Source organism: Pleurodeles waltl, chromosome 8, assembly GCF_031143425.1.
Source record: "Pleurodeles waltl isolate 20211129_DDA chromosome 8, aPleWal1.hap1.20221129, whole genome shotgun sequence".
NCBI lineage: Eukaryota > Metazoa > Chordata > Amphibia > Caudata > Salamandridae > Pleurodeles > Pleurodeles waltl.
The window spans coordinates 1,178,848,105-1,178,873,000 of NC_090447.1; positions in this window are offsets into that span (position 1 = coordinate 1,178,848,105).

The following is a 24,896-nucleotide window of genomic DNA, read 5'->3' on the forward strand; positions in this document are numbered from 1 at the left end:
AATGGGTCATCTACCTTAAGGTGGCTAAACCCACTATGTGACCACTTCCTGTGGGCAGAGGTCACTTCCCTATCCCTGATAGGCTAGTTTCCCACCATGCAAGATGGAGGGAAATAAAACGGAGGGCTCACCTCGCATGCAACACCTTCGGGGTGGTGCAAGCTGGCGGTGGCCCTCTTCCTGTCCTTTGTGCATTTTTCCACCGTTACTCCCACCAAAAGTGGGAGTTTGCAATGTGGGTGGCCATCTGCTGCAAGCAGCAGGGCTGGGGGTCACGTTTCAAGGGCAGTAACCCTTTGAAGCTCATAGGCAGGGCTGTGCACATTCCTTGGGGAGGAGGTGTACCACCTCTGCTCAGGAAGGGCTTTGTTTTCTGGACCCATAGAGCAATGGCTCTCTACCCAGGGTTCCAGAATCTTGTCTATTGGAGGCAGGCTGGTTGTGACCGGCTAGCAACCATGCCACTGTAGTCAGCTTTTGCAGGGGGCACCTCTAAAGTGTCCCCTGGGTACATTTTGCAATAAATTCAATACTGATACCAAACAACCCAGAGTGCCCATCACGTGGCTGTGAACTCGTACTGACCGGTGTCCAGCACATGCATATACAAATGGCTGCTTTGTTCACTTACTATGTCCCAGGTTTGGCAAGGGCACAGTAGGGGCATACTGCTCATGCATCTATGCCCACACATGCAGTATAGTGCACCCTGCCTTAGGGGCGACATACCTATATTGCATGCAGTGGACAGGTCACACAGATTGTGTGCCATGTCTGTTTTGTATTTTAGGATTGCACCAGGACACTCACCCTACAATGACAGTACTTGGTGCACTTGGATACATGGCCCCTGAGGGTGGCACAATCTGTGTGGCTGGCCCCAGGGACCTACCCTTAGTAACCCATGCCCTAGGTACCAAAGTACCATTTGCAAGGGACTTAGGGCCAGATGTAGAAAATTCTGAGTTTGCGACTTGCAAATTGCGAGTCTGAGTGAGTCGCAATTTGCAAGTCGCAAACCCGGATGCAGGATGGTGTCCCTGACACCATCTGCGAATCGCAAGGGGATCGCAAAGACCCACCTCATTAATATTAAAGAGGTGGGTCGCAATTTGCGACCCCCTTCCGATTCGCAGCACTCACAGGGATGGTGGCCTGCTAGAGACAGCAGACCACCATGTCTGTGACTGCTTTTGAATAAAGCAGGTTTTTTTTTGTATTGCAGCCCGTTTTCTTTAAAGGAAAACGAGTTGCAATACAAACGAAAAAAATTAAACGCTTTTGTTTCATTTTTTCAGAGCAGGCAGTGGTCCATAGGACCACTGCCTGCTCTGAAAAAATATTTACAGGGCCATTCACAAAGGATAAGGGGTCCCAGCGCGACCCCTTCCCTTTTGCGAATGGATTAGCACCCATTTGAAATGGGTGCTAACTGCGAATTGCTTTGCGACCGCGTTCGTGGTCACAAGGCAATTCTACATCGCGATGCGTATCGCAAATAGGAAGGGGAACACCTCTTCCTAATTGCGAGTCGCATTCCCATTTTGCGAGTCAGTAACCAGGTTACCGACTCGCAAAATGGGAATGAGCATCGCAATGTGCTTTTTTGCATGGCGCAAACAGCGAATTTCACTGTTTGCACTATGCAAAAAGCTTCGTACATCTGGCCCTTATAGTGGTAGCTAAAGGTGTTGCCAATTGTGACAATATTTTTATCCATTTTAGGGGAAGAACCCTGGCAGTGAGGACATGGTTAGCAGGTACCTAGTGTACTCAAGTCCAAGTTGTAATCAGAACTCAGGCAAAAAGTGTGTGGAGGGGGTACTGCAACAAGGGGCCAATTTTCCACCCTGACTTATTCCATACATTCTTCCAAGTATCAAGTACAACAACATTCATGTTTTCACGACATTTGAATCTGGCTTATCGACGGGATTTAAAACTATGCTTATGATTTTGACGGATAAGATGCTCCGTCACAAACATGACGGCTATCCTGTCCGCTGTATCACAAGTTCCATTATATCCTATGGAACTTGTTATACGACGGGAAAGATATCAGCCATGTTTGTATTGGAGTAACCCATCCGCCAAGATCGTAATAAGGCCCAATGTTTGGATTCTTTCCTTCCTTCTCCAGTTTGTTATTTTCTAATATGTTTAGTGGAATCCTAACTATACTTCTGATAGTTGGTTGAGCAATCCTCATCTTTTTCCTAGTGAAGAAATAATGTCAGCGTGCACATCAACATAAATAGAGCGAACATCTACCTGACTTAAAAACAATGTCATAAAACAATATTGTTCTACTTTGGAGGCAAATTTTTGAACAACGTAAGTTAAAACTGGGCTCTCTTATTTCACTGATTTCAAGCTCCTGAAGTGAGACCTGTCTTTTGGTGCATTACTGATTTGAAAATATTTGTCTTGATGTGCAACTGGAGTTACAACCAACAGTGGCACTTAACATGAGAGAAGTGATTTGACCAATGAGAATGCATAATGCATGGTGCACTGCAATGCAATTATTGATCATTATACAAGTCATATATGATGATCCATCAATACCAACTTCATCTGCACCATCTCTAACGATGTCCACTCTTGTGAGACTTTCTTGATAACAGTATCTTCATTTGCTGAGTAAATTAGTGTCATAATGCAAAACCCTTAAGCTTCATCCTCATCTTCAACAGGGTCTTCACTGCCAGAGCCTATTGGTGCTGTTTTTCAGGCTGTCACAGCCTCCCCTACATCATGGCCGGTGACATCCCTTTCACCTATGATTTCAACTTCCTTATTTTTTTAGAGCCTTGAGGCAACTTCATCATCATCAAAATCTGAAGAAAACGCATGGGACTTCACCAAAATGTAAGAATGCTTGATCTGCTTCATGGTTCATGACGAGGAAGAAATGCCTATGAAATGAAACCAATTATAATTGGGAAAACTTGCACCTTTTTATTTTTATTTCTTTTCTCCTTTTTATGAATAATTTTGGTACCCAGCTGCAATTATTAAAAATGAAACATAAGAACCTATCTTCTTTCATTTATCATGTCACACACATACATACATATGTTTTTTTTAAAGAGGGTTAGTCATATATAATTTCTTATCATTCCTGGTATGTTATATTTATCATGTTTTTTCCTTTAGGTATATCCCCCATGAACTATGTATAATGGTTATTTAGTTAGAAATGTTGAGATATAAAATGCACATTTATTCATGTCATTATTCATTACAATTTGACAATCAAGTCTGTTTGAATATATTCTCGTTATTTCAAATGAAGTTAAATTCTCTGTTTTTGTACTAGTTTTAAGTAATAATCACAGCTTAATGGAAGCTGATTAGTTTCATTTCTCATTTATTATGTTTAAACACTAAGCATGGTTCTTCAGCAAGTAAGTAAGTGAAAAGTTGCCAAGGCATTTTCTGCTAGCTCTTTATTCTGAAAAGTTCAACAAATATAAGTTATGTTATATAAACTAAGAAGAGTGTGGAATGATAGAGAGGAGCTTCGTACCAGAGATTCAAGACAGGGGCCATAAAGACCATACCACTTTCCTTTGCTGAAGGCTACCAGAAGGAACATTTAGCCTTTGCTTGGCGGACGTGTCGGTCTGTCTGCCAATGTAGATGAAAAATAGCAAGCACTGCTAATATATTGAACATTGGCTCTATTGTTCAGAAGAAGTATGCAGGTGTGAATAATCTTTGAAACACCAATAATGCCCCTTCTTTGATGCTAAGGTTAGTTTAGTTAACCAAATAGATTAGGGAGGGTTTGGGGATACTAATGTGAAGAGAGTGTTACGATTTCACCAATATGTTACACTCTTTTGGAAAATCTCATTGCCACTATTTTATTGATTTTTATATAGGTATTTTTCATATTATATGCACTAGGATGGGATTGTAATTAAAAAAATAAATATTTAAAATATATCCCTAGTGTTCTCGAGTGTGCCTTTCTATGAGGAAAGAGGGTTTGAGCTCCACTAATTAACCCTGTGATATCTCATACGATTGATCATTACCTGAAATGCACCTCACTCATGTAATGCTCAGTGGGTTAGGGGGAGTTTGCAGCCCAGCTGACTTTCTGTATCGTGTTGGCACATTCACAAAGTCCTTTGTGCCAGCTGCTCAGGAAAGCCTATTTCATCAGAAAGATCCTTTGCATCTGTGGCTGGGAAACATTAGTATGCCCAAGGTCACGAATCTCCTAAAGGGCAGAAGAAAAAACATAGGGGGTCATTCTGACCCCGGCGGCCAGGGTTGGCGGGAGCACCGCCAACAGGCTGGCGGTGCCCCGCAGGGCATTCTGACCGCGGCGGTTTGGCCGCGGTCAGAAGTGGAAAACCGGCGGTCTCCCGCCGGTTTTCCGCTTCCCAAATTAATCCTCCATGGCGGCGCAGCTCACTGCGCCGCCATGGAGATTCTGACACCCCATACCGCCATCCTGTTCCTGGCGGTTCTCCCGCCAGGAACAGGATGGCGGTATGGGGTGTCGTGGGGCCCCTGGGGGACACTGCAGTGCCCATGCCAATGGCATGGGCACTGCAGGGGCCCCCGTAAGAGGGCCCCACAAAGAATTTCAGTGTCTGATCAGCAGACACTGAAATTCGCGACGGGTGAAACTGCACCCGTCGCACCTTCCCACTCCGCCGGCTCCATTCGGAGCCGGCGTCCTCGTGGGAAGGGTGTTTTCCACTGGGCTGGCGGGCGGCCTTTTGGCGGTCGCCCGCCAGCCCAGTGGAAAACCCAGAATCACCGCAGCGGTCTTATGACCGCGGAGCGGTGTTCTGGAGGGGGGAACTCTGGCGGGCGGCCTCCGCCGCCCGTCAGGGTTATAATCACCCCCATAATCTGAAACGAAGCAGATGCACTATTCGATGTTTGGCAACAGTGGCTGGTGTGCTTGGTTTGCTCCAACTCGTACATTATTTGGTGTCAGATCACTTTTATTATTTTTTATCTTTTGCCCAATCCATCTGAAGATAGGTCCTGATAAACAGCGTTCTGCCTTTTCCCATTCACCTCCCTTGTTTCTACAGTTCTTTAGTGACCAGCAGCTGAAGTAAGTACCTGACTCTTACCTCTCTAACCTGTTCGACTCCCCGGCTGTATCCTGGTACCAGTGGGGCTAAGCTACACCATGTCCATGTTCCTCTTATAATAAACCGTGGTTAAAGGGCAGGCTAGAGGCTAACAGATATATGAATGTACGTATGGCAATGCATATAAACGTGAAATGTGTGTTGTTACAAAGAAACCTGAAGGTTACTTCAGAGCACTTATAGACTACAGAAAGGTCACGCCTTTCTGCTAGAACAATTACAGGTATCCCTCTCCCTTTCTTATTTGTGCCCTTGGAATTTCCACAGGCTGGAAGACTGCTACATTGGGGTGAGAGAGAGAAAGAGAGTGAGAAAGGGAGAGAGAGAGAGAGAGAGAGAGCGCAAAAGGGTGGAACTCAGCCAATCATGAGAAGCCACACCATCTCTGAAAGATTCTGACAGTTTTTGTTCTTTTGCTGTCCCTTCACCACAAAACAGCTTCTTTGTTCAAAATATCAAGCATCACTCATAGTTATGTATTTCATTCTTTCCATTTAGATATGTACCACAACTGACCTTATGAATGACGCATCTGGTTGAAATGTCATGGCGCTTGTTGCTAAAATAAACTCTTAAGATCCATCCTTTCTGTTGCTCTGTTGCACCTCTCAGTGAGCCGTAGACTTCTTTTACCAACCTACTCCAATGCAATGTTCTGTCTTTCCTCATTCATAATTGATGTATCTTAGTGCTACATGTGATGTACCTTCTCCAACAATGGCCCCTCTAACTGTCCCTGACTTCCCCTCTCACTGTGCAGCAGACACATCCTCAATTGTACCTTTCAGTTCTCCATCCCACCCACCATTGTGCGTCCCTCCAGCAACTCATAATGTAATGCTCCCTCTCCAGCTAAATGTACTCAGCTGCTCTTTGTCCCAAAATATTTGTCCAGGACAGACCTACCACCGTCTTTGCTGTAGACATCCTACTCTAAGCCCTAGAGTGCAACATATTCCTATGACCAGATAAAACACATTGAGGCATGCTACAAATATTAATAAAGAATAATTAAGAACCAGTTAATCTGTACGTTATCAGGGTGTGCTATCAATTAATGTATATATATACTTTGATAGAATTTCTTTACTGATTCATAGAATTATTTTATTATGTCTCTACCCAAAGAGTTACCATTTACCACAACTCTAAGGTCCCTTTGTTCACTGGAGCCACAAGCCATGCCCAAGTGAAAGAAGCACTTCTCTTGCACCACCAATTGCTCTCTCTGTAAGCTTCAGACTCCCTTCCCTCTATGATCCCCCCATTTACCTCCAATGGAGCACTTAGATTAATGCCTGATCCCACTGAGCACCCCGCCCAACTAATTACCCATTTAGGCGTCCCTTCTGTGCAATAGATGACCCCTCCTTTGTGTCCCCATCTATAACTGATATCCCTAATTACGCATATGTGCTTACTCCCTATGCTTCTTAAAAATTCCTATCCTAAAACATTTTCTTAACGGGCGCCTGGTGCCTCTTTTATAGGAGCCCCAGATGTTCCCCTCCAGGCTTCTGACCACATTCACCCAAATAAAGGGTACCCTTTGCTCAGGACCGAATTGTACCAGGCTATCTTCCTCCACCAGCAGTTGCCACTGATGCCCCCTTTATCGAAGACCTAGATTCTCACATTAGGGTCCCATCCCAATTATTTTTGTAATTGCCCCAAAGTGTCCTCTCTTTCCTTGTCCCAGAAGTTCCCCTTGTTCCCATAATGCCCTACCTATTGCTCTTTATAGGTTCAGAGCTACCTCCCCCCACAATGCTCATATACACATTCTTCTTACTTCATGTCAGTTTTCCCTAGATACAAACATCCATGTATCATGATCTTCTATGCTGAACCAACTGCTCAAGCTAAGTGCCCACATGCCCCTCCTCCTTGTGCCCAAGATTACCATTTTAAAGGCCATCTACTTCAAGTGATGTCTTCAAGTGCCCACAACATAATACCTCACTTGTTTCTTATCATGCTCCCCTTCCCTTCTCCCCTCCCCGCATCTTGAATTGTCCAGAGCTCTCCAGCCCTGCTGTGACGGCCATAACCAAAATTGGAATCTCTACCTGACCCTATCTGGTTCTTTAATGTGTGCCACAGATGACATACGCCCATGCCTAATTAGAGCCCCTAGTTGTCTTCACTTCTCCTGTTCCCCAGGTACCTCCTCTGATCTCCCACCTCGATTGCCCACATAAAGAGCTTTATGTAATCCTCTCTCTGTACTCCAGATGCCCTCACCTCTCACTCCATCTCCACCGCCATCTCCATTGGTGAATTTATCTGCTTTAAGTTGTCAAGAAGAGTAGGGTTTCTTAAACTTCAGTTCCCCAAATTTGGAGAAGCCCCTAAACTTTTCTGTTAGGAAACTAGTAATAGCACTTCTCAAGATTGTTATAGCCACCTTCTTGTAGAAATTAGCTTGAATTCTACTATGCCATCTGTAGTTTCTCGAATTGTTTGAACAGCTCTGATCTATGTGCCTAAGTATATGAAGAAGGTACTAAATAATTAGATAGAACTCCTCGTTAAGTGTGCTAACTTGGTGAATGCATTTAATAGTGTCAATTTGCCACCCATTTTAAGACAGCTAGGGTTCCACCTAACAACAGAAGCACAAGTAGAATGGAGCATGTCTAGTCTGCACTGTGAGAGAATTATAAGGTTGGAACTCCTAAACTGCATACTATCTATCACCTTTAGGCACCAAACACAATTGAGGGACCTTGGGAAAGGTTTGGACTGAGATTCTAAGAGCCCTGCCTGGGAAATGGAGTACTTTGGCTACAAGATAAGCATAGAATAATCCTCAAAGATATTTAAAGGTCAAGCTTTCCAGATTACTCTTAATCTGGTTACGTACTGATAACCAGGGGAAACATTCTGGCAGTGCAGGGAGTTATGATCACTTTCCTTTCAACTACTGATGACTCACATGATTGAATTCTGTACTGGTTGCAGTTGTTGGACAAGAGAGTTTTGGAGGCTAGTATAGCAAATGATTCCATGACCTACTTGATTGTTAGCAACAAATCCAACTACTAATACTTAGGGCCTGATTACAAGGCTGAGAGTCACGGTGATGGTCGGACCACCCCAACTGTGGCGGTCTGACCGCCACATTACAAGCCTGCTCATGCCATCTTGCCTTGATTAGCCCCGTGACAAAATCTCTCCTACTATAACCACAACAAATTAATACCGTGTTGATGTTCCTCACAGCTATGCACAGTCTTCCAGAGAGGAGGATAAAAAAAAAAACATGTGTCCTACTAAAAAACATGAGAAGAGCCACAAAAGCACAAAGAGAGCATCCCCTTACTCACTGTTTCAAAGTCCCCCCATTTGTTAAAAAAAAAAAATGAGTAGCTGAGTTTCTTGACACTAGGCCTTGGTGTGTCAACCTCAGAGCAAAATGTCAAGGTTTGTAAACACTTCTCGTGGGTTCACGGACCCCAGGTAAGGTCTGTTATCCTCCTGTAATTTCCCTCTGTCTGGCTCCAGTTTTGCAACACTGTGAGAATGCACAGGAGTCAACAAGGGCTTACAAGTCCTGAATGGTTTCCAGACCCGGGTTAGCATTTTTTACCACTCCTACCAAAACAAAGCAAAAAAAATATATAATAATAATAATAATAATAATAATAAAAAAATTAACACATAAAAAAACAATAAATAAAAGGCACCAATCCTTACAGTAAGTTGTGCACAGGGCCTTGCTGAAAGCCAATCTCTGCGGCCTTTCCTTGCTTCACATAACTAAAGGGGTGACTACCTACAACAGATTGGCCAAAGGGCTTAGCCCAGGACGGGGCCATTCAGTCAATGGTCAAAGGTAGTACACATCAGAGAAGAGAGTACTTTCACTACCACCATCAATACTACTATCACAGCTACCAGCACTACAACCACCAGGACATTCTTGTGTATTTGTGTATGTAAGAGCACTGTGAGTTTGACTGTGTTGTGTAATAAAAGAAAAGGTGATGTAGTCATGTGTGTGAGAGATGTCGTATATTTACTATCACTAATAAAAATACCAGGCCTAATCACTTTGCCAATGCTTTTTTTACTTTATGGTGATGCAGTACACTTATGCTACACATCACACAACGTGGGCTCCACAAAATCTCCTGTGTCCTCTATATTTCTTCTAAATGATTTCTGAAATGCACTCAGTATGTGAATCCTTCTCTGGACCTACATCCTGCACAGGAGAGAAAGTTGGGTAAGGGCGCACTTTGGTGGCTGCATTATTATACAAACACAGTCCTTTTTAGATAGTCCCTCTCTATGACTACAAAATGCCTCTGTTTGTGTAATAATCCATGCTAGATACGCAGCAAATACCATTCCTGGTGGAAGGGTTCACACACATGGCTGGGGGGCAGGGAAAATTAGGACTGTGAGAATGAGCAACTGAACTCAGTGTAATGGACATTACCACTCTTTCCTGGAAGGGCACTCACAAGGATCAGGTTTTCCCCATTAATATCCAAGCCAGCCATGCTAATGGGTGGTGTCTTTCACGGGTCACCTCTGTTCCTTACACCATGTTATGACTATGTAGAACCATTTTCCTACTTGACTAGCTTTTTACTGATCTTACGCAAACAGTACCCAAGTATATATTTAAATATTGTCTGACCCAAGTATTTTAATCCACTTTTTCATGGTGTTGACCCCATCAGGGAAAGAAGCAGATTACGTGCAACCCAAGGAAGCAAACATTGAGTTTATATCCTTCCTTTTCCATGAAACCATAACTTTTCTTTCATCAAAGCCTTCCCGCTGCTCTTACAGGTAAAATCCAAGGGAATTGAATGGCACTTTTCCTTACTAGTAAACTCCCTTTCTATTAATTACACTTTTTCTTGATATATGCCTGGTATCACCTCAGGGGTGATGTTTGTTGAAGTAGATTCCTTAATTGTGAAGAGTATGCTATGCATGGGTCCTGCTCACAATGCTATAGGACTCAAATTGCACCTCAGCAATGAGTCTCTAACAGAAAAAAGCTGATCTGGGGTTGCTGTGTTCCTGCCTGGGGAGACAGGACTTGGCAGTTCAGACTGGCCTGTTTCTAGTGGAGTCACACTAGGACTGATTTTCATATGTCTGGTTCCTATCTGTAGTTACAAAGTGGAGAAAAAATGATGGGCTTTCTGTCAGCCTTGCCATGGTGGGGTCCCTGGCATGGAAAGGCTGGCAGAAAGCTGAGTTGTAATCAGCTAGGCAGCGCTGAGTTTAGCACTTCATTTCATAAATATAGTCATTCAGAACATTTATATTTTGAATATTGTTTTCATGTAATTAATATGGAATGCAGATTGAAGAAAACATTTGATATCTTTTCAAATGACTTTGAATCATGCACTTGATGCCGTATTCTGAATGTATCATTAGTTACACTTGATGTTACTTGAGGTAGTGAAGGGATTAGGTCCTGCATGTATATATTATCACACAGCAGAAGGGTTAGATTAAGGCTAACATTGCATACAATATGTTGCAGATAACCATCTATATTTAGAAGCCCTTGTAGCTGTAGTATGCTACCCCATTCTAAAAGGTATATCATAGAAAGTATTTTAGATAATGTGAGATATTTCAGTTCAGAAGACAACACAGAAAATGGTTGCTTATTCTCTTCAGGACGCGACTGCATGAGATGAATGCATACCAAGTCCAAGTGTTGGTGATATGCAGTGTTATGTATCCTTCCCTATTCTTGTTTCCTGTTTTTGTGGGAGTGGCTTTTTATCCTCCTCAGAGCACAAAGTGGGTGAGACAGAGCAGCATTGAAGCCCAAATATTCTGACAGTGAAAGTGTGAATCTGACTGCAGCAAGGTTAGCTGCCTGCTGCATTTTGAGCCCCAGGCGACACCAAAGGGTCAAGGTCCCTCTCATGGCAGAATTCTACACCTTCCTTCTTAAGCAGCTCAGTATATAGGATAAGATAAGAAGGAGTGGTAAAAAAGAAAGAAGGATGTGGTCCAAATGTCAACTCCTGTCAGAAGCCTTGGGGTGCACCAACACCAGTTTGTGTTCCTGGACTCTCTCCAGAGCTGGAGGTGCCATTTCCTCACCTGTCACCCAGGTCTAATTGGGTGTGGGCTTATTATAGTCAGAAGCAAACAAACACAAATGAGCAACAGAATGCAGAACCAATCAAACAATCACCCCAAATAACAGATCTGGGTTTAATTCATCAATTCCTTTGCTCAACACGCTGCCCCAGTTTGAACCCAGCCATATGCAAATCAATCTTGACCCTGATCCCCATGTGAACAGTCCAGCCTGAACTGCCAGGCCAAGTCCTCCCTGGACTGTAAACAAGCATCCTGGAACTGGTTTTGGGGTATCACCCATCATCAGCCAAGCTAGCTTGAATCCACTGGCATAGTTAGCCAGGGACCCACATCTGGGCATACCTAGTACACTTAGGGTGACAAAAGCAAACAAACTCAAATGATAGACAGAATGTGGGATAAATCAAACATTCACCCCCAGTCACAGATCTGGGTTTAATAATTCAATTATTTTGCTCACCACGCAACCCCAGTTTGGACTCAGCCATATGTAAATCAGTCTTGACCCTGTTCCTTATGGGAACATTCCAGCCCAGACTGGTAGGCCAGGTCCTCCCTGGACTGAAAACAAGCATCCTGGGACCAGTTTCAGGGTATCACCCTTTATTAGCCAGGCTAACTTGAATCCAGTGGAGTAGTGAGCCTAGGACCCACGTCTGGGCATAGCCAGCGCACTTAGGGCAACAAAAGTAAACAAACTCAAATGATCTATGGAATGCAGAACCAATGATACATTCACCCCAGTCACAGATCTGGGTTTAATACATCAATTCTTTTGCTCACTACTAGAGCAGTAGTGGACCTCGGAGCAGAAGTGACCTAGGTCAGTAGACTACCTGGCACGGACCAAAGGGTGGGCTCTTAGCTCCTATAGTGAAGTTGCTGTTACGAAGAAGTGGAAGCAATGTGCAAAGGCTATGAAGGGTTGAAGAAGTCCTCTGAAGTTCTTTAAATGTGTAACTTAGCTGTATGAACAGTGGTTGCCCCGGCTGGAGTAAGCTCACTTTTCTCCTTGTCCAGAAGTCCCCAGCTGTTTTCTCTGGTGGCTAGAGGTGGTCCTTTGGAGCAAAAATAACCAAACAGTCCTATTGGGAACAAGATATGACACTATGGATTTGTCACTTGCACATTAGTGCTTGTGCACTTCCAACAGTTCCCTTGCATTTTGTACACTCACTGTTATCCAGAAATCACTAGCGCTATCCTACGCTGTGAACCTGTGAAACCTTTGAAGCCGACCTGCATCTAAAATATTTAATGTGACCATGTGTTGTTACCATACCATTCATGAAATGGCTCCCTTACTGTTCACCATATCCAGCGATTACCATATTAAATTGTTCCTGCTCAATGGGAGACCCTGGGCATCACCACAATGGCCCATGCAAAGCAGATTGGGGTTGCTTTCTCTTTCCTGCAACTTTAACCACATACAGGTAGTTGTAGAGGATATAGGATGCCACTGCACTGCGGACATGACCTATGAGAAGGGAATATAAGGATCAGGGCTGGTGGGATGTGCATCGACTTTAAATGGGATGAGGTATGACTCCATCAGGCGAAGGCAGCTGGTTAGATGGTAGCACCTTCCTGGGGGTCATTGACCTCAAAATCATGGAAAGAGTTCTAAGCTGGTGCATTGGTGAAAGAGATTCTTCCTTTTAGAAGTCTTTCCCATCTCTGTAGCAGCTGGAATTGCCAAACCTGAACTTTTGAGAAAGAGATTTGATCTCTTGTGTTCACACACAAGTGTCACAACAGCATTGACTACGGTAAGGAATGAAAATGAGTTGCTTACAGATTGATAAATGTAAATGGAGAGTAAGTCTTCAGTGAAATAACATTAGAAAGCTAGAAAGATATGACCGATGAGGAGGGAGTGATACCCATAGAACAAGGTGTTTTTGAAGCTGCACACTCCACCTTTGACCACTGCTTTAGTGTATGGGCCTTTAGCAAGAAAGGCAGTTGATTTGAATGCCAATCTTTTTGCTGTTTTTTAGATTTTCAAGCAGCCTTCACTTTCGTGAATCTTGAGAACCTTTGGGCTGACTTGAATAAGATAGGGATGCCTAGTGGCTTGCTAAGAATACTTAAGGAACTTTGTCAGTGGAATTGGATGCAGGTGGAATTAGATAAGAAAAGTACCCTATCTGATAAGGTCATGATAGGGACTGGCCTAAGGCAAGGGTACGCATTGGCCTGACCCTCTTTGCATAATATTTAAAGGACCTTCCAAATGTTTTAAAGGGATCTGCCTCCTTCTCTCCCAAGATAGGGGGCACCATATACCATGTCTGCTATATGTGGACAAATTAGTCATAATGCATATGACTCATATTGGGCGCCAGCAGAAATTAGATGTTTTTCCCAAATACTGTAAGGTGAAGAGGCTAGTGATTAGCATAGAAAAAAATCCACAAAGTTAGTATTTGGTCAAAAGAAGAAAGAATCAAAATGTTTTTTAGATGAGACTTGGATAGAAGAGGTGTAAACATACTATTATTTGAGTATACATTTTTCATTTAACTTAAAATGGAAAACCAATTGTGAGGTGGTGAAAGCCAATGTTATGCACACCACATTGGGGAATTAGAGTTTAACAAATATAGGAAGGAGTATGGCAGACCGAAATCAAGACAGTTACAACCGGTTTTAAAGTTATGGTGAACTCAAAATGGTTGTATGGCACTGTTCTGCTTAACTTCAAACTAAGAGGGAGCGAGGAGAATGCAAAGAATGCAGCACTCTTAGTCTGAGTAATGAATTTATTAAGGCACTTCCCAGGGCTCAAACAAAAGTATACAAAAATATTAACGTGAGCATTTAACTTGAATGCAGCAAAACATGTGCAGCTACTAAAATAATCACAGCAGTTGCATAGTAATAATCTGAAAAAATGCAACATATCAACAATGAATATACACATATATATATATATATATATATATATATATATATATATATATATATGCATGAACACAGTAAAGCTATATAATTAAGAATTAAAAATGCATCACCATGGGGATCGACTCCAACATTATCCTTGTTCTTGCCAACGTCAAGCTGTGGAACCCTTGACAGCTGAGACAGGAGAAATTTTCCCCAATGGGACTTTTTCCAAGCAATGCGTCCACCCTTCTGCCTCAGCGCCAAGTTTCCCCACCTTACATACCTTGAACAAACTTAAAAGGAAGGTTCTGGTAACCTCCCCCTCCGTTTGAGTAAGTTGTGCAATTCAAGCGCTGGCTGTACTTGGTCAGTGTTGAAAACACACAAAAGGATTGGCCAGATCCCAATGTGCATTTCCAAGACAGAGCCGTACCCTTCTCTGCTATAAACATTCTCATCCTTGTACACTCTTATCATCGTTGCATCACCCATGTTATGTTCCCTTCCTTGGTAAGAATAGTGAAAACACTTTCAATGTAGAGAACAAGATGTGCATGGAAAAATACCTGTGACACCGATGTGACAGCATTTGAAGCTACGCTAAGCACAAAATGGAGTTGGTGGTCAAGATGGAATCAGTGGTTAAATACAGATAGCATTACACTCCACCCTATGACCACTGACTCTCATAACATACTGGTCTAAAAGTGACCCTTTTTGGTTCAAACATTGTAAGTAGATTAGGTATGCATGGTACACAGCAACATAGCATTATTATAATATAAATCACTTTGACTATTCCGCCTAAAATACTGCGTAATTGCCTAAATTCGGGTAGCCAGTTAAATAACCAGTCCCACCACCCTTTGTCAAGATCTTGTCTTACTCCTTTCACCAATTCATGTAAAGCATCAATATGAGACTGGATAGATTTAGAGTGGTCTGATAGGTTGAAGCAGCATATTTTCTCAAACTCCGAGCATCTATAGTGATGCTTCCAAGAGCAAGTAGTCGAGGGCTGCCTTGTTTTGCAATGCAGCTTTTCTAGTGCCTCGTATATCCATGAGAAATTTGTTCAAGGCGATGTATGTGTGATTGATGTTCTTAACCATCAAACATGTAATAACTTGAGTATTATAAACAGCTAATCCTGGAACTCCTACTACAGAAATGCTTAACCTCACATATTCTGATTTAGGTAATAACTGAATTTCAGAGTCACAGACTTTGCTTAATTGAACTATTTCCCTTGGATAGCAAGTGTGTATAGAGTGAAATGGAAACATCATAAGTCCTAACCATAGAAAAACACACGGTCCACCAGTTATATTGGCAGGAATGTATGTATAAGTGGTATTTCCACAAGAGAACAACCACCCCACTGGTAGTTTGACCTGCTTTATGTGGCTAGCAACAGTCACAATATGTTGGCAAAACATGTTATTGTCCATATTCTTAAAAGTTTGATCATTTCTATGCTAATACAGTACTCGTTGCATGGAATCTTTTGAGGAGACCCCTGTTGTTGTCTCCATGTGCATTTGATCACATTTCCTAATTTTGTGTGAATCACAAGTTAAGTTGTAGCAGACATCACCGGTAGTAATATTGTAAGTAATCACATGGGTTAGGTTATCTCATGTCTCATCTGTAAAACCTGCGTAATTCACACAAAGAAAAGTGTGACAACACAGCACTTTTTTTAACTGCTCCATCTTTGTTTGTGGCATTAACGATTTGCAGCAAAACACTGGCAGGAATTGGTGTGTCTACCAATGTTGAGATATCATTAACAGTATTTTGCATGTTAGACATGTAAAACTCTGATCTGTTGAGCATGACTCATACCAGACGAGTCCAAACATTTTTGTTCAAGTGCAGTAAATGTGTTGATCAGCGTAGTCTGTCAATCATTTCGGAGCTGGGGGCTTTCGGTCTCTCCCGACCTCACACGCCTGAAGGCAGACCATGTAGAACAGCTAGCACAAAGATACCTCATAGTATGATCTGTAAAAGAGACAAGTATGATCATTCTTGCAAATAACATTTATCCGCTGGTATATATTCCCTTTTCTCATGTCCTGGTTTCATGACTAACAGGACATTGTCTTTGCCCGTTGCTATGATTTCTGCTGGTTCAGGAGGATGATTTGGGGATTCTACGCAACCATTAGCACCAGGGTTTTTGTCAGTTGAGCCAAAACCTCCCTCCCCACACACTATAAGAAGGGCAGGGGCAGCACCCTTTTTCACTATTCCTCCATACACTGGGATAATTACAATTTGAGCAATTCTATCTCCAGATTGTATTATCAAGTCTGTGTCTCCACTATTCAGGAGAATAGTTTTCGATTCTCCTTGGTAGTCTGCATTGATCACTCTCCCCAAGACCTGAATACCTTTGAGTGCCAACCCAGATCTTGGAGCAATCAAACCGAAATGCTCTGGTGGAATCTGTATTCCAACACCTGTTTCAAGAAGTGCATTGTCTCTTGGTTTCAATGGGTAGGTTTTTAAGGCATGTAAATCAAGACCTGCAGCTTCTGGTGTGGCTCAATAAGGAGCTAAGGCTCCTGGTTTTATTTCCCAATACATGATGGTGTTAGTCGCTACATGGGGGTTGTATCTGTAATGCTGGGGTCAACAATCATGTTAAAGGGGTCTCTGTATTTGTCAATGGTCGGACATTCAAAATTTGGAGGGCTTCATTTAAATGCTCTCTCCAGTTTCTCAATGTTCCATCTGACAATTTTCATAATTGGGCTTTCAGCCAGCCATTCATTCTCTCAATCAGTCATGCAGCTTGTGGATAATATGGAATATGATAAATCCACTCAATATTGTGATGTAAGGAATAGTCTTGCACCAATTTTCCTTTGAAATGTGACCTATTGTCACTCTGGACTTGGAGTGAGACTTCGCAATACAACATTAACAAGTCCAGAGTTTTAATGGTACTGAGCTGAGTGGCACATTTGCAAGGAACAGCAATCAGATAACCAGAATAAGTGTCCACTACTGTGCATGCGTATTGACAGCCGCGACTAGTCGGTAGTGGCCCAACTTAATCAATTTGCTATATGTGCCCTTGCAACTTCCCTCTTCTCAACTGACCTTTGACAGTTTGCGGGACAGATCTCTGTTTTGTTTTGACAAATAGGACACTGCATGATCACTGTTTTTATCAAATCTAGGGTAATCTGCATCCCTCTAATCTCTGCCTACTTGTTAGTGTCTTTCTCTTCCAGATGTCCACATTTTTGGTGTGCTCACTTAGCCATCTCCACCAAGTCAGAATCCTGTGTCACTACCTCTGCTTCTGAGATTTTGGCTTTGTCGTCTGCAAGGGAATTAAACCATCGTTCTAGTGAGTCGGTGGGACAGTTGGCATCTACATGATACACAGTAACAGTACTGTACTCTAGCATTTCCCAAATGTCTTGCCACAACTCTTTGCCCCACACCTCCTTAAAATGTATTTGCCAGTTATGTGCATGCCATGTGGGAAGCCAGGTGGCTAACCCATTGGCGGTAGAGCAAGAATCTGTATAAATGTGACAGGTCCCAGGCAATTGTTGATCTAGTGCCTGATACATAGCATAAAATTCTGCATATTGACTACTCTTCCCTTCTCCTGTAGCGGATAGCACCTTTTGGTGATTGGGTTATATGACACTGCCTTCCAATGCCTTTTGGCCCCCACATACTTGGCTGAACCACTGGCAAACCATACATGCTTCCTTTCCTCAGGGGACAAAGATTCAAATGGTTCACCCCACCTCACTGGTGACTCTTTTATCTCTGGTACCTCCTGCGCTCTCTTATCATCCTGCACAGGGGCTTGTGCCACCTGTTCATTCAGGGTTGCTGTCCCTACTGGTCCCACTTGGGCCCTTTACTGTATGTACCACTTACACCGAATGGCCTCTTGTGTATGTCCTATGTGGTAAGTTTTAGGTGAACTCATCACCCACTGCATTATTGAAATCGCCGGTGTCAGAATCACATTATGACTAGGGTCATTTGCTCAGTATCCACTAGAGCCCAGTAACAAGCAAGTAACTGTTTCTCAAAGGGAGTATATCGCTCTCCAGCATCAGGTAGCTTTTTGGTCCAGAAACCCAGGGGCACCCTCTTTCTTCCCTGTTTTTGCAGCATGCTCCAATTTGCATATTTCTCCTGAATGTTTACCTGTAACTCAATGTCTCATTCGTGTACAGGCCATAAGTCTATAGCCTGTTGAATCGCTTCCTTTGCCAAGTCAAACGCGCACTGCTGCTGCTCTCCTCATTCAGACTCATGTTTCTTTCTTGTCACTTTGTACAAAGGGGCCAGAATCTGACTCAAATGAGGGCTATGCTGTCTCCAAAAACCAAACAATCCAATGAATCGCTTAGTCTCTTGCTTAGTACAGGGAGTGGCAAATTCTAAGATCTTTTGTTTTGCCTGCAGCAACACCTCTCTCTATCCCTGAGTCCACTGAATTCCTAGAAACTTCACATTTTGCGAGGGTTCTTGTGTCTTATCTGGATTAATAATCCACACTTTGCTCTGCAAGAGTTCCACAACCTTGTCCAACTGAGTCTGCACTTTTTATTGTGTCTCTCCCTGAATCATCAAATCATCAATATAATGAGACAATTGCACCCCTGGAATGACAGATACTTCATTCAGGTGTTCTGCCACCAGCTGGTGACAGATGGTGGGGCTATGTACATACCCTTGGGGGAGCCTTAGCATTCGGAATTGTCAGCCATTCCATGAGAAACTGAATTGCTCCTAACTCTCAGGGGCCAATGGTATAAAAAAGAAAGCATTGGCAATATCAATTGTTGCATACCAGGTCCCTTTATGTTCTTGTATTCTCTCAAAGTGATGGTTTCAGGGACTGCAGCAGTCAAGAGGGCATATATTTGTTCAATTTGTGGTAATCAATAGTCATTCTATAGCGCCCATCCGGTCGATGCATGAGCCACAGACAATTGTTCCACTCATTGGTGACTGGAGCCATCACACCTGCCCCCATCAACTGCTGTATAGTTTCACTTATTTCCTCATGTCCTCCTTGAATTCAGTATTGTTTCAAATGCACCACCTTGATTGCTGGGGGCACCTTCACTGGGGCTATCATTAGATGACCCACCCTCACTGCCGCCACTGAAATGTATCTCTTTGATCCAAACTAATAACAACCATCATCCAAGTATAACATCATCCCCTTCAGAATGTCATTTCCCAGTATATACTCTAGAAGGGGCACAATCAAAACAGTATATTCTCTTTTTGGTGTTCTCCCTATTTTCATTTGAACAGTAGTCTGCGCTGCAGGAGTTTGCTTTCCACCCAACCCTGTGATGGTATAGTGCTGACCTGTAAACTTTTTTGGATTTCTATAAATTAAAGAGGCCTCCACTCTGGTGTCGACTAAGACACGGACCCTTTGAACATTTTTATGCTTCCAGTGAATTTCTAAATCAACACGGGGTCTGTTATCTTTATGAGCCCATCCCTGTACCAGAACATGGGCTGTTTCTTAATCTGATTTAAACCTGTCAACTTTTGCCCAAGTCAGGTCTGGATATATGCTCTCATATTTGCAAGGAGATTCCTCTCCTTCCCTGTTCTCAGCAGTTAACCAATCGCTGTCCAAATCTTCCTCCTCTTTCCCTTGTTATGAATTTTCTCACTCTCTTTTCTTTACTCCTGCACCTGTGGCTGGTCCTGATTCACTTGTTTATTATCTTGTTGTTCATTTTCCTGCTGCCTTCCTTTCTGTCCAGCCCTCGCTTAAGGTACCTCTCCCACAAGTTTTTGGTGTCTATCCCATCAATCTGCTCTTTGTTGACACCATCCTTCAGTAATACCATAAACATGTCTCTCCTAGATACTCTGTTATTATCTGTGTTACGCTCAGATCTCGAGGCTCTCTCAGGTTTTGTCTAGTCTCCAAGCTCTCCTAACTCGCAAACTGCCTCCTGTACATCTTTCAATGCCTGCCCTGTTTGATTAATTAGGTGAGTCATTATTACTTGCTCGTAAGCAGAAGGAGCAAGGCGAATAATTTTATTTCGCACTGACACAAAGAGCGGTCCAACTAACAGACGGTGAGCATCACCCAGGAAAATTGCCGTTTTCATTCCCTCCTCCTTAATTGTCTGAATTGCATATCTTAAGGTATACCAGGGCTTGTCATTTTATGGTCAGTCTGATTCTGTAGGATACTTATGGCTACACCCCACGACTCTTAGCTGCAGTAGGGTGATCTGTTGGTTACCCTGAAAACCCCTAAACTGCTCCTGTATTATAGTGTCAGTGCTAAGAGTACAATACTTAGGAGCATCTCCTATATCTAACATTACTCCAGAGGCTCCTGTATCAAATTATCACACCATCCATGTAAGTAATATTTCCCCAGATCTATGCTTGAATCTGTCTATAATATCATTGACTTGGTGCTGTATGTAATCTTCTAGGGAGTGCATCTCAACTCCTCCCCCTGGGTTTTGTGGGGTGCACTGTATTTTCTGTCTAAATATTGGCTGTGCACAAACCACTTTCTGTTCGTCTGGCTGAAGCTGGCCCCCACCTTTTTAACTGACTGATCACTGGAATCAAAAAAATTGGTTGAGTCCCAGATATTTGCGTCCCAGATTTCTGGATACCAATTTAACCCTGGTTTAGCAATAGCTAAATGAACTTTCTTTTGATTGATAAGTATCCGCTTTAACTTTCAATAACTTATTCTGACAAGACAGCAGGGTTACATTATTTTTAGGTTCAACTATCCGCCTCTCTAATTGCTGGTTTTCTTGTTACAACTGCACATATCTTTTGTGCATTTTTCTATAAGCAGATAACAGGATCCGGCCCCGTCTGCCTAAACAGATAAATCACATCCCTGTTCTACTTTCACTAAACAGAGTAAAACTGTTTTTGGCTCAGCATCGCTAAGGCATCCATCCCAGTTCTCACATAATCCTGTTCCACAAGATCATTCATTTGCAAGAACATCATAGGGTGCTTTTTCCCACCCTGGTATGTCATTTGGAGCCTGGGAAACCGCCTTTGACTTTTTGCCAAACATGTTTCACTTTTAAATCTTTCACTTTGTATCCCGCCAACTACACCAAATTGTTCTACTTAGCTTCAAACTAAGAGGGAACAAGGCTAAAGAATGCAAAGAATGCAGCACTCTGAGTTTGAGTAATGAATTTATTAAGGCACTTCCCAGGGCTAAAAAAAAGTATACAAAAATATTAAATATTAACGTGAGAACGTAACTTGAATGCAGCAAAACATGTGCAGCTACTAAAATAATCACAGCAGTTGAATAATAATAATCAGAAAAAATGCAATATATCAACTATTAATATGTATGCAGTATATATATATATATATATATATGTATATATATATATATATATATATATAGATGCATGCACACACTAAATCTAGATAATCTAGATAATTAAGAATTAAAAATGCATCATCATGGGGATCAAATCCAACATCATCCTTGTCCTTGCCAACGTCAAACTGTGGAACCCTTCACAGCTGAGACAGGAGATCTTTTCCTCAATGGGACTCTTATTTTTCTGATCAATGCGTCCACCCTCAGAAATGTGTTCCTTCTGCCTCAGTGCCAATTTTCCCCACATTATATATCTTAAACAAGCTTAAGAGGAAGGTTCTGGTAACCTCCCCCCTCCCTACAAGTAGGTTGTGAAATTCAGGCGCTGGCTGTACTTGGTCAGTATTGAAAACACACAAAAGGATTGGTCAGATCCCAGTGTGCATTTCCAAGACAGAGCTGTACCCTTCTCTGCTACAAACATTCTCATACTTGTACACTCTTGTCATCGATGCATTCCCCCATGTTATGTTCCTTTCAATGGTGAGAATAGCGAAAGCACTTTCAATGTAGAGAACAAGATGTGCATGTAAAAATACCTGCACCACCAACGTGACGGCATTTGAAGCTAAGCTAAGCACAAATTGGAGTCAGTGGTCAAGATGGAATTGGTGGTTAAATACAGATAGCATTACAGGCGCCAAAATACTTTTCTTGATTGGGGGTGCAGAGCTATGAAGTGATTGATGGCTAGTGCCTGAAAATGGTATTTAATATGCAAATATCAGCAACAATACATTAACTAAGGCTGGAGTTAGAAATTACTTCATGGTCTTGCCTTTCAGAGAGGGCTGTCATGAGCTTTTGGTATAAGCTGTTAGAATCTAATGAGCTCAAGATATCTCAGTTGTACAATTTTAAGAAATGAGATGAACTGGGCTGGGAGTCTAAGGAAGCTTTTGTCTTAACTGAAAGAGTGATATTCATTGGAATCTCCTAGTTGCAATGTTCCATTCCATGTTTCCTAAAAAGGTATGCAGGAAAGAATGATAGAATTTTCAAGAAAAAGCACGAATTGGTGTAAACCCCATGTATCAAGGGTCAGGGGTGGCTAAGAGAATGAAGACACATGAAGGTTCATGTGACTGTAGAATACAAATGAAATATAACAATGAACATTTGCTATTGGATTGTATGTTTTTTTAGAAAGGGTGCTTAGAAAATGTATAAAACCAGTTTTAAATAAATATGGAATGTCTAACCAATGGGAAGCTTCAAAATCTCTTTCATATGTACATTTTTAGGTGTGACTTGTGCAATAGGTGTTTTTCATTGGCAATTAGGAAGGTGTGGGAAACATTTTAATTGATTAGAGATATATGTGTAGGTAGTGGGAACATTTTGTGCGAATCAAGCGGTATTAGAAGCTCTGCTGTAATCTATTTGAACGTGTTCCTTTTAATTGGTAACATTTGACTATGCAATGTTTTATGTAATTGATGGTGATGTATTTTATGATGAATTTTAAGTAAAGGGTATTTTGTGAGTTATGTTTTATGGACCACGGTCTAATATAAACGTATTTATTATGATAGATGAGTTGCTTGTCTAATTTGCACCTGCATTTGCCTGTGCCGGTAATTTTCAGGATTTTCACAAATAGTGACCCCCGGCCTGCGGAGGTCAGAGAGGACTGTCAACACATCGGCTGCATTTACAGAATGATACGGGAAGTACATCAGCAATCTAAGAACAACTAAGTAAGAACTTAAATCTGTGTAGTCCGAAAGAAAGGAAGCAAAAACCAAATGAGGTAAATAAATAGTTCTGTTTTTCTCCTGTAACAATATGGCGAAAATGCGCAACCGAATTAAAAAAGATCATAGGCACTAGGCAGTAGTTCTGGTTTGAAAGTAAGTTATGGATTGGAAGGCAAATTAATGAGCATATTAAGTTCGACATTACCTGCTATCACACAATACACGTGGTACCTGAATCGCTTGAGCTACAAAATTGTATACAATCAGCGTCGTATATACCTGATATGACCAATTTCCACAAGATGGGGCTAAAGAACCACTGTTTCTCTCAGCACGTCTGAAAAAAATATATATCATGCGAAGAGTCACCAAATTACTCTTTCAAAGCCTAGATAAAACCTGGTCCGAAACTTCCTTTGTATAAACTACGGCCCAGATTTACCAAACAGTCACGCAGTGCAGCAGCGAAAAATGATGCGGGGCGTGACAGTGAGGGAGCAGAGAAGCGCCATATCTTTAGAGATATGTCTCTCTCCTTCCCTCTCCCTAGCGCCATTGCTGATTTTAGATGCTGTGCGCCACGCACACACCTGTGCGCAATGGTGCAAAGTTGTGTGCATGAGTCTAGCATAGTTTTTGTCCTGGAAGGGTATCCTTCCAAAACAAAATACTATGGGGCTTATTTACAAGACCCTTGTGCCTCCGTAGCGTCATTTTTTTTAATGCTACGGCAGCGTAAACAGTCCCGCACACAATGCCGCATTTACAAACTGCGGCAGTTTATAGAGCCTTGCGCCACATTAAACCTGCATTAGGTAGGCAAGGTCGGTGGTCCCCCGGCAAAAGGGCCACAGAAATGGTGCAGTGAAATCTAAAAGATTTCACTGCGCCATTCTGCTTCACCACATTGTCATTTTTTTTAATGCCTGCTCAGGGCAGGCGTTAAAGTGACGTGTGCTGTTTTCAATCGGGCTTCTCTAGCATTGCTGGATTAGCGTAAAAATGTTGATGCTAGTCCAGCAATGCTACAGTTTAGTGCCACAAATGCGTCAGAATTTCGGAGGTAGCTGTGGACACTGTGTGCAATGGAGCTACAATGGCATTGCTAGTAGGGTGCAGGACAGCGCAAAAAAACTGGTGCATCGATCACGATGTGCAAGTTTCTTGCAAATGAGGCCCTATGCTCAGACACACTTTAAAACTTTTTGCACGTTGTATGTGTGCTGCACAGTAAAAAATTATCCCTGGTATCTAGTGGATTTCTGCCCTCCCCCCGGGGGCAGAAAAGGCCTAAAAATGATTTGCCCCCCTGGGGAGTGGCCCTTGCCCAAGGGGCCGCTCCCCTTGTACATAAGTATAATAATAAAAATAATTCCCTGGTGTCGAGAGGCTTCTGCCACCCCTGAGGTCAGAAACTGGGCCTCCAGGGAGCAACTTTTGCCTAAGGGGTCACTCTCCGCACATAAAAGAACAAAAATAAACAAAACTGTTTTTAATGCCTGGTGTATAGGAGTTTTCTGCCCCACCAGGGGCAGATCGGACTAATTATATTAGTCTGTTCTGCCTCCGGGGAGGGGGCAGAAATGGCCTAAAAGTGATTTGGCCCCCTGGAGAGCAGCCCTTGCCCAAGGGGCCTCTCCCCTTTTGTGTAAGTATAATAAAAATAAA